Source organism: Excalfactoria chinensis, chromosome 4, assembly GCF_039878825.1.
Source record: "Excalfactoria chinensis isolate bCotChi1 chromosome 4, bCotChi1.hap2, whole genome shotgun sequence".
NCBI classification, from domain to species: Eukaryota; Metazoa; Chordata; class Aves; order Galliformes; family Phasianidae; genus Excalfactoria; species Excalfactoria chinensis.
In genome coordinates this window covers 3,882,376-3,909,734 of record NC_092828.1, presented here as the reverse complement: position 1 = coordinate 3,909,734, position 27,359 = coordinate 3,882,376, and positions in this window count along the sequence as shown.

Genomic DNA, 27,359 nt, shown 5'->3' with positions numbered 1-27,359 from the left:
CCCCATTGAGATGGCCATCTTCCTCGAGTAAAGTTCACACAAAAGAGCGATTCACGGCCTCACATCTGCAGCTTATCTCTCTCTTGTTGCCCCTGGCCTTGTCCATCAGTGTCCATCAGACAAAGGATTTCTCAACCCTTGCCGAGGACTGGCTTGGACTTGTTCATCCTCAACAAACTTTGAGGTAATAGTGCAAAAACACAGCCTCTTACACATGCCGATAAGCCTGAAAGGAAAAACAAACAATAAATAAAGATTTTCTTAGAATCATAAAATCAGGAATTGTTTAGCTTCTCCATGAAAAACGTTCTAAATATAGACATATCAGAGTGTCTCTCAAGGCAAGCTGATGGGAAAAAAAAAAAAAAGAGTATTTACAAGGATTTCTATGAAATATAAGTAAAATACTTGACCTTAAGTGTGCTTAATGTTGCATTAGTGCTTTAAAATCATCGTTTTCAGACTGTCAGTCAAAATCAAAGGAGAAGGGGGATAATCTCTATGGTTAAAAAGGTTAAGAAGAAGAGAGAAGCACTCACAAATCTTTTCCCATGTTGATTCTCCATTTCTACCTTAAAATAGAAGAAATGAATAAATACAAAATCACAAAAAAATAAATCTCCAGAGATCAGAATTTGAATAAGATGAGTGGTATCTTAGATATGTAAGGAACCATTACAATTGACAGCAGAAAGATTTTTAAGCAATGGAAGAGCCCCATTCTTTCTTGTTTAGAACAACCACCACAGGCTAGGAGAAAGAGAAGTTGTGCCTTTATGCACTTAATCCATAATAATATTAATTAATTAGGTGGTTGGACTCGATGATCTCTGGAGGTCCTTTCCAACCCCTATGATTCTGTGATCCTGTGATTCTTGTAGTGAGAGGCCGAATTTGAGCATGATATTTGAGGTGTGATCTCACCAATGCTAATGACAATCCCTTCCCTGGTCCTGCTGGCCATGCTATTGCTGATACAAGCCATTGGTCTTCTTAGCTACCTGGGTGTAGTGCTGGCTCATGTACAATAGTAGTCAACTAACACCTTTTCTGTTGGGCAGTGTACACCTTCTTATGTATGGTTTAATCCTCAAGCACGAGGATATCCAACAGCACTGAAGTCCTTCTGCAGTGCTCAAAACAAACTTCCTGTATCTCTGTACCCAGTCACATATAACCTTTTTACATGATCTTGTTAATGAGTAGAGGAGCCTTCCCTGTAAAATATTTCCATTTCACAGTCAGTTCTTCTGTGGGATTTTTTTTTTTCAACTTCAAGCTGTACAAATGTACAATACTGTAATTTAATTCTTTTTCCTATTTATTTTTTACAGTTTGAGGATTTATAAACCAAGATTTACAGAAAAAAATGAAATGTTTTGCTAACGTAAACAAACCAAATTCTGTTTGATATCCATCTCAGACTCCATTTCCTGATCATCTAGCTGTGTCTGTCTACATTTATTTCAGTTATACTAGCAAATCCAGAAAGTCAGCATCTGGAAGGAAAGGGATGGGGACATAACCAGGATCCTTCACATGCAAGGGCAGAGGAAGATGAAATTTGGCATATAGTGAGAGAACAGAACAGTACTGAGGGAACTAGGGCAAGCTTCATAGCATAATGAAAAAAAAGCAGGGAAAAGAATATTGGCAAAGTAAACCAAGGAAAACAATTATAACATTGTTGATCTAAAATTTTCCATATGCTGGAGCTTTCTGAGACTGTATGGGAGAAAACGAATATAAAGGTATGTGCAAAACAGTGCAGTATCAGAGTAAACCTCCTTCATCTCCTCAGGCTCTGAAATAAAATACTGGCAAAGTAAATACTTTCACAAGCAAATACAGCTGTGGGGCTCTATGTGAGCTGCACTTTACACTAGACAGTAAATTAGTTCCCAACCAGTGCAAGACCGGAGCTAATGCAACATAAACATAGCAGCATAGCAGCATCCTTTTTCTTTTTCTTTTTTTCCTTTTTTTTTTTTTTTTTTTTTTTTTTTTTTTTTTTTTTCCCCAATATGGGCAGAGCACTAAAAATTCAGAGCAACGCTGAGTGATAAACATCATTCCCTCTATAAATGACTGGCCCGTTGCTAACGGCAACAGCTCTGTTCCTAAAGTTAGCTGAGCTCTTACAGTGGCAAATTCAGTGTCCTCATGTAACTTGCAGGATTTAGCTTGTCAGTTTTGCCAGCTCCTGTGGGAATACAACTGCGTTTAAGCATGAACTTTTCCTTTCTCTTTGCAGGTTACAGCTAGAATCTGTGTTTTATAGTTCCTGTGTATATAAATGGATACAATATTAAGTCTTTCTGTTGTGTGAAACCTTTTCATTCAAATTGAATGCTTTTTTTGTTTGTTTGTTTTAAATGATTTTCTGCAATATGATAAGCCAGATTCTGTAAGTCCAGATAAGGATGAATGGAAGTAAATAATCCAAATTCTACTAAAAGGTTGTCAAGGGCAGCTTAATCTAGTGGTGGGCAAACAGCCCATTGCAGAGGATTGAAACTAGATGATCTTTGAGGTCCTTCCAACCCAAACTGTTCTAAGGTTCTACATATTTACTCATAGCTGTATTCTGATTTCAGAATAAAATTTGTTAATGAGCTTGGTAACCCTAGCTAGGATGCTTTGTTTCCATTCTGCGTATCTGAGTCTTTGCAGCAGTGTCTGGGACTCAGTTTCTAATGATATTTATACACCCACGTCCAGTTGCCTTTCTTAGTGTTACACTGAGAGAGTTGGGAAGAGGTAAACAAAATAAGGCCACACATATTTTCATTGATTTCTTGTTCATATGTAATGATGAGAAGAGAGCCATGAAGATGATCAGAGTGCTCTCCTATGAGGACAGCTGGAGCACCAGAAGACTGTACTACCATTTGACGAGATCTGGACAGACTGGAGATGAGGCCAGACCCTTCTCAGTTGTGAGTAGAGACAGGACAAGGAGCAATGGCCTAAAACTTGTAAATAGGAGGTTCTGTACTAACATGTGGAAGAACTTATTTACAGTAGGGGTGACAGAGCACTGGAACAGACTGCTCAGAGTGGCTATGGAGTCTCTTCCTATGAAGATATTCAGGACCCATCTGGATGCTAACCTATGTGACTTATTGTAGGGTATCTACTTCAGCAGTGGAGTTGGACTCAATGATCTCTTGAGGTCCCTTCCAAATCCTGCAATTCTGTGATTCTGTGAGAGGCTGAGGCAGTTGGATTTCTTTCTCTTGGAGAAGAGAAGGCTCCAGGGTGATTTTGTTTCAGCTTTTCAGTACTTGAAGGGAACTTACAAGCAGGGTCAGGAGCAACTTTTTACAGTCTAATAGGACAAGGCAATGGCTTTAAACTAAAGGAGAAGAGATTTAGGAAGAAAGTTTCTTACTCAGAGAGCAGTGAGATGCTGGCACAGGCTGCCCAAAGAGATTGTAGATGCCTAATCCCTGGAGACATTGTAAGCCACATTGCATGGGGCCCTGAGCAGCCTGATCTAGTTGTTGGCAATGCTGCCTAAAGCAGGAGGGTTGGATGTAGATGATCCTTAATGTCACATCTAACCTAAGCCAGTTTATGATGTGAGCTTTTATTCTGGCATTACAGAAGCTGACATGTCAGAACCAACAGCAAAAAGTGAAAAAGGCAACAGATAGTACCAGCAACATCTTTGGGATTCACAAACTTTGCACTCCTTTTCTCTGAAACACTTTGTGGTTGTTATTGCATTTGCAGCATACTTCCCCGCAAGGTAAATAGAAATCTGCTTCCTGTAATGCTTTACAAGCATTATTTGCTGCCGTAAAATATAAATAAAAGCATAAAATATTGAGGTAGATATAATTTTATAGTACATTAAAAATAAAAAGTAAAATTAACAAGCATGACAGGTTAACATTTTACAAGCATCAAAGGAGTAGGTGAATTATGACATTATCAGTAGCAGAACAAGCTATCTCACGATTAGCCCTGGAGTACTTTATTTTTCCAGACCATTTCTAATTAGAGTGCTGAAATGAGATCCTGTTAGCAAACCCCTAAATTACAGGCAGCAAAATGGGGATTCAATCCAAATGTTTCTGGTCCAGTACATGATTGTGAACCTAACGCACTATGTTCTGCATACAAAGCATCTGGGCCGTATATGTACAGAATGAATACATAGAAAATGGGAGAAAAGAATAAAATGGAAGAAAAAGAAAAAGTAAAAACTGGCCATGCAGGTAGCCGTTATTGGTTACATTTGCCAATGAGTAAATTGAGATTTTGTATATAGGTATTTGGAAGATAAAGGGATGAATTTCCATATCAGCATACTTAAGGACTCAAGACCAAGAATTAGAAAAATCACTAAAAAAGGAAGTGAAGGGAAGAGAAGGGAAAGGATGAGAGTGATTTATGGAGAGGAAAATAAGCTGAAGACTTTATTGCTTCTACAAGCATGCAATAAACACTATGAAAATTCACATTAAAAAATATACAGCATGTAACAATATACCATTTCAGGCAAAAAGCAGTGTATCTTTCCTTTAATGACATGCCACATATCATATGGAGTATAGAGAAATATATATCTGCAAATGAGAAAAAAAAAATCTCTCTTCAGATGTTAAAGTAACCATATAGATTCAGAACACCTACTCACCTACTTGATATATATGATTGAACTATGCTTTTTTTTATGTTTTGTTTTATTGGGATTTTTTTAGAGATTGGAATAGAAAATGATCCAATAGGTATTGTACAAGTAGTCCAAAGCATAAAGGAACTTGGAGTAGACTTCTAGTTAGGCCGAGATCTAAGGTTTGCTTTTAGCATTTTTAGCTCTCCATCCAGCCAAAACTATCTCAAGTGTTTGTGCTTCTCCTTGAAGTGAAGCCATCATGAGTTGTCACTGATTGAACCCATCACTAGAAGCAGAGGAATTGATTAAGTACTTCCTGAAATTCCATTTCAGCCAGTAAATGTATAAATGAACAATGACACTGAGCCAGGACAATTACTTTAGGAAACTAAGGTAGATGTAGATGTGATTAAATACTAGTGGAGAACAAAGGAAGGAAACCAGTCATCAGAAATCAAGTGGCAAAGTTTGTCTATGTGATCACTGAAATGAGATATATGCATCTACAGTTTTCCAGAGTGTTCTTTGCTTTACCTGATGGTATAATATTTTTACAGTTGATTAAATTATTGGTATCTGTGTTATTAAGTAGTACGAGTACCAGAAAGAAACGGTGACTTTTATTCTCATGATGATTTTTTGTAAAGTTAATGATGTTTCCCTGCTATGAAAGAAAGTAAGGAGGACAAGATATCTTGGAGGGGAAAAAAAAATAATAATTAAGAAATTAAAAACATAAAATACAAAAAAAATGGGAAAGCTTGTCACTGAAAAGCAAGTTGGCTTTATTGGATGATGGGAATGTGGGAATGATTCAGTAAGTTGGGAGCTCACAAAGGCTGATTCATAGGGCTGTGTTTTAGGGCTTATATGATACTGGATTCAAACATGTCAGATAGGGGAAGGTTTCTGCTTTAAAGGGGAGTTGCCCAAGAATAACTTGTGGATTTAATCTCATTCACAATAACCCTTTGGGCTCATATAGTTTTTTACAGTACATCAGTCCAAACCATGAGTTGCCATCTTCTCCAGGAGGAGGCTGTGGGAGGCAATATCAAAAGCCTCACAACTTCCTAGTAGTCCTAGTAAGGATGAGGGTGATTTCTGGAGCCAGAAACCCTGATCTACTACCACTAAATTGTGATAAAACTAGATCTAACTACATCTAGATCTCACTCTGGTAGAAAAACCCAGAACAAAATATTCAAAAAGTAACAATATGACATTTTTGTTTGAAGAAGGAAGATAATCAGAGACAATATTGATCGAATAAAGAATGAAGGCACAAATAAGGAAAGAGTTCTATTGAATTTACAGCACTAAGAATTGAAAGACCAAAAATTTCATTAGGGTGTGTTGATGGAAAATCTGTGGAAGATGTAGTAAAACTGAAACTGCAACTGACAACTGTGTTTAGCAGAAGAGAATACAGGCTGCATCAGAAGACAGAGCATTGTTCAGCAACAAGCTAATTTCCCCGAACAATAACAATGAGTGGAGGAGTTTTATCATTAGAAAAGAGTGGTTCCTAATTTATCCTACAATAGAAATAACAAACATGAACCTCAGGTGCTGAAATTCTTAACCAGAACTACTGTTACTTCGTTCTAATTTCTGTTCAGTCCAATCATGTTTTTTTCTTAAAGGTGAATGAATAGCTGCATGTGAAACCACATGGTCTTTTTGGGTCAGTATCCAGGTAACTGGAGAAAAAAATGCAGTCTTTGGAAAAATATAATGCAACGACTGATGCTTTCCCAGTAGGTGGACAGCTAAACAAGGCTGAGAATGCATCAGTAACAAAAAGACAAATTGCAGAAGAGGTGTAGACACATTTCTTTATGGGAATAGAAATGTTGCCAAGAGAATGTAAAATTGAATTTGTGACATCAGCAATTCTTACAGTAGTCTGCAACCTTTGAATTTTCGTGCTAGAGAAGGTTGAAAAGAAATAAAAGAGAATTGAATACATGAGGGGTATTTGCAGGATAGAAGTACTTCAGCCCTCACGAGGGATAACATCCGAAAGCTCACTAGACAAAATTGCATATTTATGCAGGGGAATAAAATCAAACACACATACAAACAAAAGAAAAAACAAACAAACAAAACAATAAAATGTAACCAAACCACCAGCAGTGTTCTTGTCTACCATCAGCCAAATATTCTCAGATTTATGTACTTGGGATGTTTTTCTCCTTTGTCCTCTCTCCCTTTCATGAAAGTATCTAAGCATTAACCGTATCCATCTTTATATTTAGAAGGTACTGATTCAGCTGGCTTCCCATCAGCACCACTCTAGCAACACAAAATTTCTGAAGAATAAATCTCAGATGGTGCCAGGGTTGCTTAGCATCCTTTGCCATGCATAAGCTGTGTTGTTTTTTTGACGGAAATAATACCTAGCATGGAAAATTTCCAGATATTTTCAACAAGCTGCCCTCTTGCTTTGAATGAGGCTACTATCAGGTGGGATACTGGAAGAATTTCTTCTCAGGAAGAGGGGTAATGCATTGGCGCAGGCTGCCCAGGGAGCTGGTGGAGTCACCATCTCTGGAGTTGTTCAAGAACTGTGGAAATGTGGCACTGAGGGACGTGGTTAGTGAGCATGGTGGGAATGGGTTGGGCTTGATAATTTAGACAGGTCTTTTTCAACCTTAATGATTCTATGATTCTCTTACCTGTGTAAAGGAGCAGATAATAGCTGTGCTGTTTAGTATTGTTTGGTATATATACTTGCCAGTTAAGGAGAATTTGTCTAGAGAATACAAAAGAAAATAAATTAAAACATATCTTGTTGTATTCTCATCAATATTACAAAGGTATACAAAAAAATGGTACGTTCCTGTGGATATGCTGCTCAGAAATCCACGCGGTGTTTTAGAAGTGTTATCTACTTTGTCTTAGTGTTATCTACTTTGTTTCATAACACCAAAACAGACAACAGCATCTTCTACCAGTACTGGGTTCAAATTTGACAGATGACCTTTCATTTTATATTCATAGATTTCAAACGTAAATGGTGTTTCTTTTCAACACTGAATGTCACAGCAAATATTCTTGTGGAAGGTCTTTGTCAAGCAGAAATTCAGATTGAAGGACAGACTTTTGAGGAAGATTCCCAAGCAGACATATGTTGATATTGACCTGACAGTAATCATACTCTGTCAATCAATTTCAATCAAATTTATTTATCGAATAGAGAGGAAAGAGTCAAGGGGATGAAATTCCAGAAAACTGATTGCCACAGTAGTGAACACAAGCTGACTTCAGATATCTGACATTGGGATTATGGAATGAAAGCATTTTTAATCTTCTGAGCCTTCAGCAGAGCTGCTTTCTAAAATCCTCAAGTGAGGCAAGGATACAAATAAGGGCATAGCATGAGTACAGCAGTTTGTATAGTTTGACTAGGAAGGTTCAAAACTAAGTAAACAGCAGTGAAAAACAGCCTGGAAGGAAAAGAAGAAAACAAGACAATTCAAACAACCCATCACCCTCCTGATTCAGTTGCTAATATCATTAATCTTATAAGCTACCTGACAGACCTTGGCAGCACAGAGCAACAGCTTACTTTTTCCGGAAAGGACACTCATACAATATTGAAGCTGATTATTTATCAATATATATTGACCTTGCTGTACTTTCTTAGTTGTCAGATTCCCACGTGTTCGTATAACTGAAGTCAATACTTTCAAGATGTGATATTCCTAAATTCTTAATTGAAGACATTGTATGGGCCTGATATTACCATCTCTTATGCATGGGTACTATTTGTTGAAAATGGTGTTGGATTTTTTTAGCAGTCATGTCATAAGCCATGTTGTCTCCTTAGCAAGGAGGGGGTAAAGAGAAGGGTGCAAACTTGAAACCAGGAGGTACTCACAGAGCATAATTTGGCTACAATATTCCAGTGATATAAATGGGAGAAAACACTTATTTTTATTTATGTGTTTGAAAAGTCTTCAGGTGCTCTTTGTCAGAACTCCTTGCCTTGAATGCAAAGGCATTTCTTCAGTAGAATGAAGCATTACCACTTCTTACTGCAGCTTAAAGAAAACAGTAACTTACAGTGGGAGCACAGGTTGTGGATGCCCTCCCCTCCATCCCTCAGCTGCTCTGAAGGAGTGGAGCAGAACATTAAGGCATCATGAGAACTGATCCAACCTAATCCAAGTTCAGAATCCAATTTAGATTTAATTCTGTGAACTGGATGAGAAGATGTATCAGTTGAGACAGCTTTGAAACATTTGAAAATGTTTCAAATTCTTGATTTAAAGAGACAGAACATATTTTAAAATACTAGGGGAAGAATGTTCTCAATTTTCTTAATGAACAATTAATATTATCAATGAGTTATTCCAGCCTTCATTCCTTTTAAAATTAAACTGCTTAGAGAGTTATTTTTAATGATAAGTAACATACTGAAGCACACAAAGAATGTGATATTCTGAAGTACATAGAACAATATGCATTTCAATTTAGAACAGTGTAGAAAATGTCATTCATTGATATTAGAGATGCATTGCATGCAAAGTTTTGCGCATGGAAAGAAACAGTCATGAACCTGTGGATGATATAAAATCTTCCCCCGCATAGCCATACAATAATATTTTTGTAATTTAAGTATAGTGTTTTCTTTCTGTCTCTATATTTTGTTTAAGTATCATATTCAAATGTGTTCTTGAGTATTCAAGTGTTTGCTTCTGCATTTCTTTAATAATATCACTACTCTGTTTCTTGGGAATATCCTTACAAAAACTCATACAAAATATACCTGGTTTCTGAATATGCTCATTTCTACTCATTTTCATAAAAGAAATTTTATTTTATATTCTTTCCTTAAGCTTAGAGAGTATGTAGGCGTAACTTTTGCACTGCTCCAGGGAATTGAAGACTATTTCCTTTTGTAAATTCCTTTTGTAAATACAAAAACTGTTGGTTTTGCATCTCTGGAGCAAAGAAATAGATAGAAATTTCATCCAGAGCAGAAAGTTCCATTATAGCTTTTAACATATGAAGGGATTGGTTTGTTTACCACTTGCTTGTTTGTTAATAAGACTCATATCTTCTTGCTTTTTCCTTGCATTCCACTGGCTTCTAAAAATCTCAGTCACTGAACAAGACCCAGCTATGTTTCCTTTTTGCTGTCTTTCTGAGAATCAGTGTGAAGCACATTTAGTTGTCTTGTTCCATGGCAATCTTAACCCTTGCCCTCCCCTGGCTTGTGTAGTACCCTGGCCCCTTGTAGCTCTGTTCCTGAAACTACCTTGCTATGAGAATATGATTTAGCTCTACGGATCCATCCATCCTTGGATGGACCTTGGCACCTGCTCTTTGCTACACACAGACACTGTGAGCCCTCAGTTGTTGGGCAGCCACACCGTGCAGAGCCAGCTTTACTCTCTGTTGGGCTTTAATAGCAGCTTCTGACTTCAAATACATAAAAACTTAAGCTAATTCAGGCCACAAAGAAGGGCAAAGTGGATTAATACAGCACAGGCCAGAGGGGGGAGTAGCTCATGCCCTGATAGTGAATCCAGCTGATGCATTTCAGAGAAAAGCTGGGCTTGTGTGGGGTGCCTTTCTGCCAGCACACCCCTGAGAACAGCTTATACAACTCAGTGCTTCTCATGTCCCTTGGTCACTTATTTATATTTCTGTTGTTTTTTGTTTGTTTGTTTTAATGGCATCATATTTACTTTTCACGCTCTCCTTAATTCTCAATCACTCAGTCAAAGATTGCTCTTTGCTTAGTATGATTTTTTTAACCTAATATGCACTTCTGCTATTCCTTTCTCCATGTATAAAGCCAGAGGCTAAAGTATACTGTCCCTGAATTTTCAACAAGCTGTGCATATTCTACTGTTCAATGTATTACAGTCGTGCTCATAGCAATTCTGGTTACTTAGGGGCTCACAGTATCAGTTCTTGCAGTTTTTCTCTCTGAAGTAGCGTTAAAATAAATACAACTATTAGCCAAAAACTGCAAATGTCAGAATTGCCAATGAAGAAAACTCCCGTACTTCCTAAAGCCTTTCTACAATAAATTAGTTTCTGTTCTGTTATTTGCACAAATATATTCTTCATACATTAAATATTTGGTTTTCCTTTGGTTGTGTCAGGGAAGAATGAGTGTGAGTCTTTTCTAGTATGAAAAAGGAAGGACTTATTTTCCTGGCTGTATTAGTTTAAAATATTTATAACCAGAAGACCAGATAAATAATTCCTCTGAACAGTGTCCTTAACTCTGGGAAAAGAGGGAAAAAAAGCCTCAAATAAATTACACTTTCAAGTTCAACATTTTTTTTTCTTGTATTTTACCTGAAGCGACCCAATAGAAATTTAATTGGAGAATTGCTTAATTAAAAGTGGAGAAATCGAACGATTGCAGAATTTGATCTAATGATAAAAATATAAATATATATCTGTTGCAAGAAAACCAATGAGAAGGCATTTTAAAAAACATCCTCTTCACCTGGCTATTTCCTCTGTGCCACTAAATGGAATAATTCTCAGCAAGAATTTATTCATGTCTTTGCAACTGCATCTCATTTTTCACCTCAGGTGTCTGCATCAGGAAACAGTGCCAAGAAGAATACATCAACAGCTGCACAAGCTGTTTTTCACCTGAAACTTGTCTGTTAAATATAGGCTGCCACATATATTAGTTGTTAATATAAATGAGGACACTGTAACTGATAAAATTTTGGGGACTCATCATTCTTTTAATAAATTCATATTCTTTTGCAGTGTCTTAAGGCAGTTTATGACACAGTTCTTGGATTTCCAAAGTGCAGCTCCACCTTATCCTCATAAGCTGTGCTCTTCTGGCAGAATCCACAACACTGAACCTTTATTAAGAAAATATTATGTTTCTGCTGTTGTAGTATTGTAGCACACAGTGATTTTTAATGCATTCATCCTCATAATATCCTGTAAAATAGTATAGTAATAGAACATAGCTTTAAGCTATGTTGGAAGAAAACAAAATTCAGACCCTTGAAAAGTTTTCTTCTGTCAATCTTTTAGTGAACTACATCACAACTTAACTGAAAGGAACTGCTTTAGACATCTCTAATGGAAGTTGTGCAGCTGTAGAGCATTTCAAAAACACAAGTACAGAAGGAGGGAACAGCATCATGTATGGATTCTTTTCTTTCAGGAAGATCCACAAAAGAACTGAAGGTGTTCTAGGCTCAAGAGTTTGTTGCAATTTTTAGGAAATAATTTGAAATTAAGTTTAAAAAAAAGAAGAATATTTTCATGTAGAATAAGGTTTTTATGGTGAAGGCATGTGTGGTTTTGAGGGGACACCTGAGTACTATTCTCTTTCCAGTATTTAAGGGAGCTTAGAATCAGGAGAGCAGACTTTTTACATGATCTCATAGTGATAGAACAAGGGGTAATGGCTTTAAACCAAAAAAGAGGAGATGTAGATTAGTACTTAGGGGGACATTTTTCACTCAGAGAGCAGTGAAGTGCTTGCACTGCTTCCAAGAGATGTTGTGGATACCTCATCCCTGGAGGTGCTCAAGGCCAGGCTGGATTGAGCTCTGGGAAGCCTGATCTGGTGCAAGACAGCAAGCCTATGATTGCAAATAACTCTTAAAACAAATGGAGCTATTCTACATCTTTATCTATCTGGCAAATATCTTTTAATTTCTTTTCCAGCCTCATTACCTTGTTTTGGTTTGATGTTACTTTTGCAGCTTTTGTAATGGTTTGTCAAAAGAGTCTCTCGTGCTTCTCCATGCAGAATGCAGATGCTATGTTAAACCTGCTTGGTGAGTCCTTCTGAGCAAGTTTTTGCATCTCTAATATGAAGACTGTTCATGTGCTGAGCTTATGATTTGTGATGAACAGCCCTCAGGGGACAGGTCACTGAGGGACTTAAAATCCTGAAAGGGAAGGGAAGAGATTGATGTTGATGTATTATATATAGAGAGGGAACTAATTAGAAAACAAAATGCTATGAAGAGATATTGAGAGGGGAGATTAGCGTAGAAGTGATGGAGGAAAGTCTTGGACAGAAATAAAGTGGTTAGGGAATAACATGGATCTATACACAAAGCAATTAAATTGAGGGTGCTGGTGATTGGAGGATCCAAGAGTTATCTGATGGAAGAGGACAGCTAGATTTTCTCTTACCAAGAGAAAACTAAACTTCTACAAAAAAGATCCATACCTCTACTGGCATATGCTACAGAGATTTGTTGCCTCTTTTAGGTTTATTATAGATGGATGCCTCTGATGTTTTTGGAAGCCAGAAAATGTCTCATCATCAGATGCTGAGAATGTTTTGTACCTAAAATAATAGGTAGGAAAATAACACCTGATATAGTACAGACATCTTTTTCACTCCTACGCTCTGAAAGAGTGGGGAAGAAGTAATAGCATGACGCCAGACATAATGTAACTGCTCCCAAAAGCTCAAACACACTCAGTCTGCACAGCAGAGATACTCTACTCCATCAGTGTGATTCAGATTTTAAATTACATAGGCTGAAATTTGTGCTTATACTTGCAGTATTCTACTGGGCATTTTAAAGACAAACCAGAAGTCCAAATTTGTATATTTAGAGTTGTCTTGTATTATGTATTTTATGCTATCTTCAATTACACTAATAAGATTTTCATTTAAGGAAAGAGGGTAGATTCTTTGCTTTTATTTTATTTTATTTTATTTTTAGATTATTTATTAGTGATAACAACTAATGTTCTGCTTAAGGGTAATGAATCTTATTAAATGCACTTCCAATTATCTCCTTAATTAATACAAGAGGGCAATTCCAGTGCTAAAGACCCACAGAATATGACTGGAAAAAGAACTAATATTTGCTTCTTATGAAAGTGTTCTTATTGCCTCCAGCTAAATGATCTATGTCCAATCAAATTCTTGTCTCTAATAAAGATGTTCTATATGTAAGTAGATTAAAAGATTATGTACTAATTATGGAAGATGTCTATAGATTTCATTCACAGAGTATACAATTTCTTCAAAGACTGTATAATAACTCTTTCAGTGTTTGCATCTACTTAACATGTTCAGCATCTTGTTAGATCTTCTCAGTAAACTTTACATTCCATGTTAGAGGTCAGTATAATAATGCTACATCAGTACGAGTGAGGGGATTTTGTCTTCAGGGACAGAATCCCTTAAGGCATATATTTATGGTGAAAGGCAGCTTTCTAAAATGTAAGGGGTGTACCCAAGGAGCTGCCTCAATAAAACACAAATTTGTGTATTCCCCAGTTTCTCCAGACAGTGCATGGTACCTGGCTAATTGTCATCTCCTCTACTTCACCTTCTCTTGTCCTACCCTTGCTCTCACGAGCCTGGCTTTGGCTCTAGGGAAATATTAGATGTGACTGCAATAAAAGAATACTTGATGGGAATGGTTATTTGCATTCCCTTTGGCCTGAATATCCTATTAATATTCTATCTCTCAACCACAATGCCAGGCATGAATTTAAATGCCTCTCTGTAGGCCCTGTGAGATATTGGAGTTGAGCTACCAGAAGAAAACAGTCATATTTCTGTTCCTGAACATGAGAGAGAGAGAGATTTAAGGAAGGATTATTAGCAAAGAACACTGAGGAATAAGTCTGGAACAGAATGAGAAGATAAGCTGTCAATATTTATCATTAAGAAAGTCTTCCTTCCCATAATTCTAGGATGAATCATTTCCTACTTCTCCTTCCACATGCAGCTGACCTGTTTGAACACTGGAAGCAATGGCTGCTAAATGAAAATTCCTAGCCAGCTTCTCAACAGCACAGAGGTTTCCCATTACTTGTTTGACCACTGTCAGAATAAGGCTGCTGCCCATGCAGGTCAAAGAATCACAGAATTGACTGAGTTAGAAGGGACCCTTGAAGGCCATCCCATGCAATGTAGGCATGTAGGGAGTGACATGCCTACAGCATGGTCAGGATGTTTAGAGCCAGTTCCAGCCTGACCTTGAGCGCCTCCAAGGTTGCTTGGTCCCATCTGACACTGATGGGACCAAAAATGTCAGGTACTGACAATGAAAGGCCAGTGAAGTTGCTGAATACAAGTAAAATAAAATAAAATAAAATAAAATAAAATAAAATAAAATAAAATAAAATAAAATAAAATAAAATAAAATAAAATAAAATAAAATAAAATAAAATAAAATAAAATAAAATGGCATAATATATAGAAAGGTCTCAGAGTTGTCCAAAATGTGAGTATAGTATGAAATTTTTGTATCAACTTCTGAAATAAACAAGGATCTTAGCCATTAAAAGCACATTAGCCATGTACTGCATCCATCTCAGAACTGTAATCATTCTTTATTTCTTATTAACTCCCTGGAAAATTAGTTGACAACATCTTCTTCGATTAGAATGTTGCTCTTTCTTTTCTTTTTTTTTTTTTTTTTCTTCCTTTCTTTCTTTTACTGCTTTGTTTGAAGTTGAATTTAATCTAATATTTTCTTCATTTTTTAATTTCATGTTCTTGACCTGTATCATTTCTATTCTTGCTTGATTAGTTAATCTGTTCTTTTGCTTGATGATTTTGAAATAGACTATTACCAACATTTTTCAAAAACAAATGTAATTTTTGGAACAATGACAATTTTTTTTCCCTAAAAAATGCTTTCATCTTCAAATTTTTAGTTGATATGTCATATTCCATCCTACTGTAGTAGCTCTGATGCACTTCTTCCTGAGCTTTCATTTCTGATCAGGCCCAACTATATCCATCACTTTGGGTCAATTCATGTTATTCTTGAGTGTCTGCCATATGAAAGTTTGACACATAGATGCTTTCTGTGAAAGGCTGTTGTGAAAGCATAGTGACTAAGGCCAGAGAAGATCAGTACATCACCCAGAATGTCTTTTCTATAATAGAAAATAGAGCTATACTCATTGATTCCATTGCTGTGCTCAGTTCTTCTGAGCTTCCTCTTGGATTACAGAGCTTCTGCAGAGCCTGAAGTTATAACAAGCAAACAAGGACTCACTCAGTGATTTGTAAAGATGATGAGAATATGTGGGCTGAGCATAATTTTCCACTGGTAGATCAGCTGATCGCTTGCAGTAACTGTGCATTATTATTATATGAGCTCACAGAGCATCTCTCTCAGTCTTCATGAACTGCGGATGGAAACTTGGCCACTACCTGGGACGGTGTTAATGGAGATGAGAAAAGACATGAAATACTTATGCAACATCACCACTTGAGGAGATTTTAGCTTTTTCTTCTTTGTGGCACACACTTGGATGTATGTGAATAAAATGAACAGTTTTCAGAACCCTGACCTTTGGCAGAAATTGACAGATAACAGTATTTGTCAAATTTCTACATCTTGCAGAATACTTTGAAGACAAAACATCACAAAAACACCGAATCATAGGGGTTGAAATGGACATCATCTAGTCCAACACCCTGCTAAAGCAGATTCCCTACAGTAGGTTACACAGGAAAGTGTACAGGTGGGTTTTGTATATTGTCAGAGCAGGAGACTCCACCATCTCTCTGGGAAGCCTGCTCCAGTGATATATAATGTTGTATATAATATGAAGAGCCTCCACTTTCTCTGTATTTACAAGAGATAACAGCACTGTACATATATAGTGCCCTACAGGTTTTTCTCCCTTTATGAATTTAGGCAGTTTTTCAAACAAAGCATGTATTATGTATGCAGCAAGGGAAATGTCTGCTTCAGAGAAACTGGTGTCTCGAAGGTAAACATGTATAAATGTTTATACATTTTTTAATACATATTATTTACCCAGAAGAGCACAACAGCTGCTTCAGAGTTGTTCTGGTCTCAGTGGTAAACAGGTATTTTGGCAGGTGCTTGAAACAAAAATGAGTCTATGGTTCCATTCCGTTCCATTCCATTCTAGCCTCTCCACTTGTTACTTTGATGATTATTCCAAAGGAATCAGGTGTTAGAATTAATTGATTTCACTTCACATGAGAATTCCCACAGATTAGATTACTATGTCCATGAAAAGCCATGAGGACATCTTGCATTTTTCATTGTCTGAGTTATTAGTTAGTCTATACTCCTTTGACCTTGTGATTTGCATGGCCTACACTTAGATATGAATTCTTTCCCATTCAAACTATTTAGATCTGACTGTGTGCTGGGGCCACTATCCAGCACATCAGATGATCTTGAAAGAAATGTTTTTTCTACTGGAAACACTGAAGGTAAGAGCAAATACTCTCACATGTGAAGCAATGACTTTACTGAGGATGGAAGGACAAAAAAAATAACAGAAACATTGAAAACATAAACAGTTGTTTTTTGTGTGTGTGTGTGTATTTCCTAGAAAAAAAGCAGGGACTTGCCCCCTACCAACCTCCCTTTCCCAGTACTGGGATCCAGTGGGAAGTTCATAGGTCATTTGTCTTTCAGGCAACTGCTAATTAAGCCCCATGTGCACATATTATATGTCTCACTACTGCTTCTATTTGTTATAATTCACATTTCCTCTGGCTATGCTAATTTGCTCATTCTTTTAACTAAAAATCTCTGCATAACTAGAGATGGATATTAGCCAAGATGTCTTGTCATGTATGCCCTAAAGTTTTTTCACCTAGATCTCACTTCTCTGCACAATGATACTTGTTCCAGTTGTTTATAAAACATCACATCAGTGTAAACTTATTTTCATTGTAATTTTAAGCAGAATTACTGAACAGTTCTTTGCAACAGCACATAGGATACATTTTTTTTAGACTATAGTAAGGGTTTGATAATCTCTAGTGGTTGGATGATCTAGAGAGCTGAGGACTCTTATCTGTTAGACTGACACAGAAAGTTCTTCGGAGCTTATCTGCAGACCTTGTCTCTGAAAATAGACATGATTCATTAAATCAAATACCAGAGTAAAAGTTACGAAATGTTCCATTAAAATTAGTTTCTTATATATCAGGACAGAGAAAACAAAAATGACACTGAATTTATTACAAATGCACTTTATTGCTATTTACTCGTGAGTTATCAACTTTCAGGATGATACTTTCTGATTGGAAATGTTAGAAAATTTTTGAGTTTCATAGTGAATGCAGCCAATAATTACCATGGAAACATATTTATTGTCTCACGGAGTTGGTGATGGGATTAATTAATCACTGTGGAATCACAGATTGAATTGGAAGTCAGTAAGATTGTACTTAAGACAAGGACAGTTTTGGTATATAGTTTAAGTTAGTTTTGTGGACTTTATTTGCAGTGAAAGAGGAGCACTAGTCACCTCCAGAGAATAATTCATCTAACCCATCAATGATACTGAGAATGAATGAATTTGTCCCAGAAGGTGAATGGCATCCTAAAATTAGTTTTCCTATCTTAAGGTTATTCAGTAGTCAGCTGATATGAATTTAGTGGCTTCAGTGCGAGCTCATACATATTCTGTATTCACAAACCAACACAGCATTTGCTGACAGCCTTAGATTAGGTTAAAAGACAGGGTATAGTGAACGAATGAAATATTTCACTGCTGCTAGGAGATATAGATCAGGAGAGATTAGTTCCTCTTGCTCCTAAAAGAGAACTATAGTCCAAGATACGGTTCTTGGCAGGGTAGTGTAGGTAGGTTAATCAGTGTTCATGTTAGGTAAAGAGATTAATTTATTAGTGTTGTCATTTCCCCACCTTGCACCAGCATTGCATTTACCCACAAAGAAAAAAATAAAAGAAAAAAAGAAGAAAAAAAGAAAAAAAACAAGCAATATTTGAAGAACTTTATTTAACAGAGTGGAAGCTGGCAAATGTGGCTATCTAATGACTGAACTGCATTTCAGAAATAAAAATGTGTTCTTTACAAATACTATGCCTAGATTCAATTGGCAAAACCCATCTAGAATGCGGTTTTCTGGACAGAAAGTGAAGAAGGTGAAGATATTTATGTGGGGATTGCAGTAAAGTATCCACATCTTCTGCATCATAATATCATCTTCAATCATACCAAGGTTCAATTTAGTATTCTCATACTTAATTGAGGTTTCATTGCCTTTACTGTCTTAATGTTGGTTTAAACATCTTCAATAACTTTCTGATATATTCAGGCATTTCCAAGTGGAGCCTCCTACTGCTCTGTGGGAGTCTTCATGTCTAATAACACCCCAAAAACAATTTCCATCCAGAACCAACTATTGTAGTCCATCTCTTCAAACTTACCACACAACTCTGGAAGCAAACCTCCTCTCTTAGTATCTTAGTACATTTCTGTTCTAATCTGCCATTGTTTACATTCAGTAACTTACAACTGATTTTTATTTATTTTTTTTTTTTCACTTTACCTGACCCTCATTATCTTATAGACATCTCTTTTCCCTGATAAATTCTGACCTCGTACCAGTCTTATTTATCAGTCTTTCCACAAATGTATTAATGCTCTTTCTTCTAAATTCTCTTCTAAAACTCTGGGATTATGCTTACCAAAAGATTTTCTAAGAACTATTGATATTTGAGTCCTTCATTTCTTCCCACACAGTTTTTTGACTTGTGTTTCATACATTTCATCCCATTCAGACTCCAAGTCCATCTTCTGATATGCAAACTGCTGGGCATTGCAAATGCAAGTGAAAATAAGAGCAAACTTCAAAGTAGGAGGACACATGAATTTCTCTCTAGACCTTACCTTAATTTCTGTCATTCATTTACTACTTACCCTTTAAATTTAGCTTTTACCTTAATAGAATTTTATAACTGTTCATCACACAACTTTTCTAAAATAAAAATAGACTATTTCTGTTTACAGGAAAGGATTCATCAGAGAAGTTATATGAGTAGACTAAGATGAAATCAAGATGGAAAAATCAGATTGTCTGAGAGTTTAAGACTCTCTCAGTGTTTTAACTATTTCTATTCTATCTTTATGGACAAGACAGACCATGTTGGAACAAAATTTAAATCTAAGTACAGCTGCTATTTAATAGTGGCTGTTTTTACTGACGACATTGAAGAGTTGGTTTTGAAACTTTTCCTGACACAAAATTCATTTAATTACTTTTGCCATTATGCATAAATGTCCTCCCTTGCATGCTGAGAAAATGAGCAATGATCTAGGCTGAGTGTATCAAGGCCTTGATTGTATTGACACTTCACAAAAAAAGTCAGGCCTATCTAAAGGCATCTGCCTACTCAGAAATCTAGCCTTTGTCTGACTCTGCACCTTCTGTTTTTCTTCCACATTAAATGAATGAAAGGAGTGAATTTAAATGGAGACAAAGCATTTCACATGTTGAAGGGTACTGAACAACAAATTGCTTATAGATTGAAGAAATTTCATCAACTTTTCTATGATAGGCTTCTATTTGTGACAATTTGACATGCCAAGCCTGCAGTTGGATTCAGTGATCCTTGTGGTTCCCCTCCAGTGCGGGGGATTCTATGGTTGTATAACACTAGATTTTAGTCTTAGAAAAATGTTATTTTAAGATCATAGAAAACTATTTTGATTCTCACCACTAACCTTCTGTATAATATCGATCTTCCTCTACTGCAGTGCAACAACATTAAATATCCATCTTCCATTTTATCTGTCTGTTGCTTGACTTCCTTAAGCCTGGCATTTGTTGGAGGATCCTGCTTGACTCTCAGTCTTATCTATGGCAAATACAGCTAAACTGCAATGGACAGTGGGATTTCCACTATTTTGTACATTGAGAAGAATTATTAACCTTTGAGTTCAAGATGTTCATTTGCTCACATTCTTTGAGGAAGAATTCTTCTTAATTAAAGACCTATCAATACAGTTAGGGCTTTTTCAGGAGTTAAGTAAGTAAAAATATCAGGTTTATTTCCTTGTCACAGGAGCATATTGGTATGGCTTTCTCATTGGTTATTTGGGCCTCATACTTCCATTCCTCCTTTTAACATACACTTTTCTTTGGTCTTTCCAAAAGAGCTACAGAAGACCTCGCAGAGTCTAGAAAAGGGCAGTTGGAAATGCTGATTCTTTATGACTTCTACCTTCCCTCAACTCTTACACCTACATAGTTGCAGCTTTGGAAAGAGCCAGTCAGAAAATGTGGCTGTTTTATGGTCTCAATAGGGCCCTGTACAACTTGATTTTTCATTCAGTCTTTTCTATCCAGCAAGTCTCTTTTTTTGAGAAGCATGCTGTTGCTACGCAACTATGAACGAACCATACAAAGAAAGGGGAAAGATGAAGGTGAGAAGATAAAAAAAGAAAGATGTTGAGATAAAAAAGAAAGGATTTGTAGACTCTGATTTGAAAATCAAAGGTAGGAAAAGCTTTTTCTTTTTCCTTTGTCATGAAAAGGTAAGAGGCAAAAATGGAAGAAATCTCCTCCTTTGCCCTCCACTCCTTTTCCTCTATTTGCCAAATCCCATCCAGTTTGTAGTCACGACCAGGTGACTGAACAGTTCGAAAGATGTGTTTGTACAGCTGAGGTGTCTGACTGGGATCTGAGTGGTCTGTCAGGTACAATCGTCTGCTCACCTGTTGCTTTTCTGGATCACCCAGAGTGAGGCGGTTAATCTCTCCCTGTCACAATTTTATGCTTCTCAAACAGGGATAAAGGCTCTGATTTCTGCCTTGTCAGATTAGACAATAAAAGCTTCTTAGCAAACTCTGACTCAGCATCCCAGTGAGATCCTGGGGTCTCTTTTTTTTTTACTGTGATAATAGCATAGGAAATAATAGTAAAGACTGTCATAATAGTAAAGATTTGTCTTCTTTTGGTATTGTCTAAATAGCACATTCTCTTTCCATCTCATCCTCTAGGTTTTGCATCAAATGTTGGAGGGCCTAATTTCATCCCCTTTAACTCCAGGTCTTTACCAGGCAACAGTTCTGTTTACGTACCTTGCAAACCCAGTGTACTTAGTGATATGCTTCTATATCTAATTTATTCTACAGATAAGTTTGTTTTGCTTTGCTTTGAATGACTCATTCCAGCAAAAGGCTAAGGTGTGCCAAACCTGGATACCTGAGTTAGTTCTCTAAAGATGGATAGGATGCATTGAAATCGATGAGTCTTTTAGCTATTATTTCCACACCATGGAAATCTTCCTTTCCCTCCCTGCTGAAAGCAAATTTTCTAATATAGTAACAAAAGCAGCAGAAGGTAGAACTAAGCTCAATGAGAGAGCTGGCAGGACAACGCTGTCTCATTTAGAATTAATTTGTATATGCAGTCTTGTTAAAGTGCATTTTACTTGCTCTGATGAAGACAGAATTAATTTCCCTACGATTAGCATTTCTGCTTCTTAGAGATATTTGCTAGTTTTCACATTTATTTATTTATTTGTTAATTTTCCCCTGTGATGGTATATCATTTTAAAAAATATTTAAGAATAAAGGCCCTCTCTGCTGATATGACAGTGCTTCCAAATGTTGGGTTCTTGATCTTCTACTTTTAGGGATTTATTTTAATTTTTGTTTCAGTAATTGGTGTGGCTGATGTGCTACACTGACTTTTCAAATGAGGAGTAGCCGTTGCCCATGGGAATAAACTTTGCACAGCAGTTGTAGAGATTCTCCTCATCTAATTGTACTGTGTCTTCACTGGCAAGTCACCTATGTCTTGTGTCATATGATATCTTTTCTTCAAATCAACTGTTGACACCAAAATCTTTGCTAGAAAATTTCAACTTGGAGAAAGTAGTTATTATTATACTATCCAAGGGATCTTAGAGCAGAGGTTTGTATGTTCATTTCATTTTATTCAGCTACAGATGGATCGTGGTGAGGATGCTGGGATATCAAAGTTATACCATGATCAGGATGCGGGTAAACCTTAATCATAGTATCTTTGATTAAATTGATTAACAAACTTTGACTAAACAGTATGAATCTCTGGAGACTGCATAACAATAATGTCTCACATGATATATTTTCAGTACTACAAACAGTTTTTTAAAGAAAATTCAGAATTAACTATCAGGGTACATGGTACATAATTTTTAAGAAAGTGAAATTCTTCCCATAGGCAAAGTTAAGTATGTGATGGAAGACTGACTTCTTGTAGTGTCTCCAGCCATGTCTGATGAATATATTGTTCTATGTGATCCTCACTTGGCACATCATTCTGCCAATACTCTGACAGATAAGGAGTTAGCTAGTCTCCAGTCCTACAAACACTTAAGAATTTATATCTAGTCATGTGTCACAGAGTTATCTAGATCAATCTATGTCCGTGACAGGGGCCAGTAGGCCTGTGGGCCCCTGACCTAAAAAATGGGAAGGGAAAAGGGGTAAGGAGATGGGAGCTGGGCTCAAGTATACAAAGAGAGCAGCAGCAACAGAGGAAAACTTATTTTGATAACTATGATATTGGAATGGAAGATAACACAATATAATACAATCTAGATGAAACTGAGGCTAATAAATAAAATAAAATAAGAGAAAGAGAGAGAGTTTTCTGAAAACTGAGAAGCCTACTTTGAAATTGAAGGCACACGGCTGGCAGCACACCCACACCCACTGCCAGGCAGTAAGAATGCAAGCATCACTTCCATGACATATTTCCCTCTCTTACAAAAATTTTAACTTTTATCATTCTTATGCTTTTTTTTTTTTTTTTTAACCCCAAAATATTTTAATTTTGTCATCTACATGGCACTTTTGTCATCTACATGGCACATACCTTTGGCATCTTTGTTTCTACAGCTAGCTATCTTTAGTAGCACTTCAAAGCATTTTGGTGTTGATGGCTTTTGAATGCTTCAGTATATTGCCTGAATATTACATAAGTGTTGCACCTAATGGGGATGTAGGAGAATGGAAATAGCTGAAGTTTCAGTTCACAAAACCTCTCAAAGCCTGTGCTGCATGACCAAATGTGACTGAAAGGTATTACATGACACATGTTCATGTGGACAGTTGAGAAACAGACTGATTTTTTTGCACATGATGTCTCTCTGAGATGAAATTTTCTCTTTGAAAATCAGTTCTCAGGACTAATCATTTATCCCATTTGAACTGGTGTGAATTTTATAGCTTATATATTTTTCTGCAAGGATTTAATCAGTAAATGAGGATGAGGATCTGGGCCATAGTATGTATATGTATTTGATCTAAATAATTCAGAAGATTGATTCAGTCCATGCTTAATCACCTATATAACTGTTAAATTTTCAGGGCAGTGAATTCTTGCCTCTTCCAGTATTAAACAGAATGTGTTTCCCTATACAGAGCTGTTCTGGAGGAGGGCCACAAAGATGCTTAGAGGGCTGGAGCACCTCTCTACGAAGAAAGGTTGAAGGAAGTGGGTTTATTGGGAGTTGGTCTTGGAGAATACAAAGGTCAGAGGAAACCTTGTTGCAGCTTTCTGGAGTTTACAAACAGGAGGGGGTACAGCCTTTCTAAAACACTCTGATAGCAATAGGACAAGGGTGGATGGCTTTAAACTAAAAGAGGAGAGATTTAGGTTATATGCTTGGAAGAAATTCTATACTGACATGGTGTTGAGGTAATGGAACAGGCTGCCCAGAGAGGTTGTGGATGCCCCATTCCTGGAGGTGCTCAAGGCTGGGTTGGATGGGGCCCTGAGCAGCCTGGTCTCGTGGGAAGCAACCAGCCCATGGTAGGTGGTTGATTCTACAGGATCTTCAAGGTCCCCCTCCAACCCAAGCCATTCTTTGATTCTATGATGTTCCTGTACGGTTTTTTTGAGAATCTAAACATTCATTTAATTAGTTATAATCTAGATATAACTAATGTGTGATGTTATGTCTCAGCTTGTTTCTTTATGTATAATAAAATAAACATCACTAATCTGTAATGGATGCCTTCATGACAGATATGACTAACTGTATGACTTTTCTGTCCTTACTTAGTGCAAGTTGCCACTGTCCTGCTTATTCTTTTAGCTCGTTATGCTATATTAACCTGAAAATAATTTAGTATAAGCAAGTCCTGTAAAATACATTAAAATGCTAATTCAGTGCTTATAAACAAGGGCGTGCTGCAAAGCTCAATGAATTACTTAATATTTATGAATTATCCTGTAATACTCAAATGGAGATGATATTGATGAAACAATAGAATAATGTTCTTTACAGTCATTCTATTTTCAGATATTAATGCTCTCAAAACCATTGTTTCCTAAGAAATGAAAAATCTGTTTTAAATGGCAACTAGATGAGACTATATTTGTGAAATATGTAAACACTGACTGTGAAAAACATCCACTGAATATGATATTCAAGAGAAGCAATACCATTGCAGATACTGTACTGAAAGCTGGATCTCAATTGCAGGGGATGGGACATATATATTGTACTAATCTAAGCCACCACAGCCAGAAGCTAAAATAGTACAAATTCACATTACTAATTCTGGGTGTTTTTTTTTTTGAGGGGGGGACTGAGAATTGCTCTTCCGTACTGGTCTAACTTTATGCCAAATGTAAGTACCACAGTCAGCATAAATACAGCATAAAAGTCATATTGTGTGCTCTGGATAGAAATGCAATCATGTGGATCATCAGTTCTGTCATGGTTTTGCAATTTTGTAATTTTGCTATCAGTATTCCACATCATAACATCATGTTAAGCATAGATAATTTTGACGAATCTGCTGCTCACAGAAAGAAGACTACATGTCCCAGGGAGCACCACGGTCAGTCATATGACCAGGACTATATAATCTCACTTCAGTGCTGGACTCGCTCTCTTGGATCCTGCCAGCCAGGGGGAGAGCCGTGTGGGAGCGTTCCAGCCGTTTCGCCTAGAGTTACAGTAGGCCTCTCGGTTTCGGGACTCACTCTCTCTTATTTTACTTGATTCGTTAGCCTTAATTCCAATTATATTGTATTATATTGTGCTATTCTGTATTTCGATATAGTATTTAGTAAATAAGTGTGCCTCCTTAGATCGATGCCGCTGTATTTATTTCATTTTCCCTGAATTTCTTTTCCTTCTGGGCCAGCGGCCTGCGGGCCGACTGCCCCCCTGTCATGGGTGCAGGTAGATTTTAGGCTAACCCACGACAGTATTTTGGTGGAGAATGCGGGCAAGTTGCCGTTTGTTTTTCTGCTGTGGCAAGTTGCCGTTTTTTTTTTCTGCTGTTCTTTTAGCTTCTTACAGAGCTGCAGAGTTTTTACAGTTTTTTTTCTCGTTAAGGAGTTATCTAAGTTTACGTTTCTGCACCTGGGAGCTTGACCTTGAAAGTCCGGGCGGACCGCCAATACCCCGGAATAGTTTACATACTTTGAGGTCTTGAAATCCAGGCAGACTGCCAACAGCCCGGTATATTTTGTAAACCTTAAGCTCTATTTTGTAAACTTGAGCTCTACTTTTTTTTCCCCACTCTTGAAGAAAATAAATAAATAAATAAATAAAAATGTGGCCTCTAATTAAATTATTTTACAAAGGATTGCATGCTATTGGTTCTTCCTTTGTAATGATCCAAACCTATTGGGCAATAATTAAGCTCGCCACTTTTATCTATGGGGCTATAGGCATATACAATCGATTGAAAACATTTTTAGAAATGCTTACTTGGTACTTGCATACAGCTCCAGAAGCTCCAGAAGGAGCAACTAATATTACAGAAATTGTGGTTTTCGAGCATGCTCCTCGTTCCTTTTTTGAATCTTTTATGCAGTTTTTGAAAGCCCAGTTGACCACATTGTCAATTGAGTTTCTCGTGTCAATCTCCCTGAACCTGCTGTTGATTCTTTTACTTATCAGTATCTGGATTTATTACATTCTGAGGAAATCTTCCCCAAAACCAGAGAATACTGAATGGCAGGGAGTATGGAGAGGTTTTGGAGAGATTTTTAAGGGAAAGACATCTTCAGTGTCATGGAGCTTTACTCCTGAACACTTGAAGAATCCCGAAAGTTTGATAGAATATTTGAGACAGGAATGTTGTGGCTCAGGCAGATCTCAGGAGGCACAAATGATTTTTGGCCTGGCTAATGCTTATCGGGCCTTATTCAATACCATTCCAGAGAGGGAAGAAGTTTTGGAAACTGAGAGAGAGAGTCTCAGAGCTGAAAAGGCAGAGAGGGAAAAAGTTTGGGAAGCTGAGAAAGAGAGTCTAAGGGCTGAGAGAAGGAGTCTCAGGGAGACAGTACGAAGGGAGCGAGAGAGTTTCCAGGCCAAGCAGAAGAGCCTCTGGACTGAGAAGGAGAGTCTCCTAGCTGAGAGAAATAACCTCCTACGACAACGAGAGGCACTCTGGTGTGAGAATGAGAGTCTCAGAGTCAAGGGAAGAAATCTCTTACATCAAAGAGACACATATTGGTATGAGGGAGAGGCTCTCCGAAATGAGAAAGGCTCCCTGCAATCCAAACTCAATACTCTCCAGTCCGAGCGTGACGCCCTCCGGTCCGAGCGTGACACCCTCCAGTCCGAGCGTGACACCCTCCAGTCCGAGCGTGACACCCTCCAGTCTGAGCGAGACACCCTCCAGTCCGAACGTGACGCCCTCCGGTCCGAGCGAGACACCCTCCAGTCTGAGCGTGACACTCTCCAGTCTGAGCGTGACGCCCTCCAGTCCGAGCGTGACACTCTCCAGTCTGAGCGTGACGCCCTCCAGTCCGAACGTGACGCCCTCCGGTCTGAGCGAGACACCCTCCAGTCCGAGCGTAACACTCCCCAGTCCAAACTCGACACTCTCCAGTTTGAGCGTGACACTCTCCAGTCCAAACTCAACATTCTCCAGTCTGAGCGTGACGCCCTCCAGTCCGAATGTGACACTTTCCGGTCTGAGCACAATGCCCTCCGGTTCGAGCACAATGCCCTCCATTTCGAGCACAACG